A 930-nucleotide genomic window follows, 5' to 3' on the forward strand; every position below is an offset into this window, starting at 1 on the left:
ATATATATCCAAATTGAGGGAGTGGAACTGGTAAAATATCTTTCTTACACTATATCTTCTTATTCCTTATGTTTGACAGATTATGTTGTATATCTTATATATGTTCATTGAGTGGGTGTGATATGTTGAGTTGTTAACCCAGCGTTTTTATTCTATAACTAATATTTTACTCTTGTCTCAATTATTCTGAGCACTTCTTGCAGCCCTATATAAAATCTGTTAGTTTCATAATAAGAAACCATTAATATTACATGTATATATATATATATACATACATAGGGTTGGCCAGAAGTCACCCAACAGTAAATCAAAATTGCATAAATACTATCTGTATTGACTCGAATGGAAAAACATGTCACACAAGAAGGACTTCAGTTTGAACAATTTTCATGATGTTTCATATTTAGATGCTTTTATTAAATTCATTCAGTTGTTAAACATAAATAAATCTTGGAATTAAATGGTTTTGATTTGCTGTCAGGTGACTTTTGGCCAACCCTGTATATATGTAGAAAAGAAGCATAAAGTATTAAATAAAATAAAAAAGGAAAAAAAAAAAGAGATACAATTTACCTGATTACTGGATTTTTCTTTGAGTGCTGCCAATTTATGGTTTAAAGACAACTGGGAATTGTCCCCCATTTCTGCTGACCCATGTAAGACAAAAAAAATAATGAAAATGTAAAAAAATGCGGTGGGGTTAGCTAAGACATATAAAACATTAGAGACAGATGAATGGATTACATAATAAAGGTAGTTCAGTTGTGAAATGGTTTACAAGTGGACTTGGTGATGATTCACTGCAGACATCAGATGTAACTGGGAGAGAAGAATGAGTTCTGTGAAGAGCAGTTAAGATTTATGTATGCTATGTGTGTGTGTGTGTGTGTGTACATACGTACATACATACATGCATACATACATATATAT

The 930-nt window shown here is 31.1% G+C and overlaps 1 protein-coding gene across 1 annotated transcript in view; it reads right to left on the bottom strand.

Moving 5' to 3' along the window:
* Positions 1-644, bottom strand: part of LOC106872435 (geranylgeranyl pyrophosphate synthase) — a 35,299-nt gene extending 34,655 nt beyond the window's left edge. Inside the window, exon 1 of the mRNA XM_052976148.1 lies at positions 574-644. The gene's annotated coding sequence lies outside the window, so the exon portion shown is untranslated. The remainder of the gene's footprint in view (positions 1-573) is intronic.
* Between the last annotated feature and the right edge of the window lie 286 nt (positions 645-930).

This window comes from Octopus bimaculoides, chromosome 23, assembly GCF_001194135.2.
Source record: "Octopus bimaculoides isolate UCB-OBI-ISO-001 chromosome 23, ASM119413v2, whole genome shotgun sequence".
Lineage (NCBI taxonomy): Eukaryota > Metazoa > Mollusca > Cephalopoda > Octopoda > Octopodidae > Octopus > Octopus bimaculoides.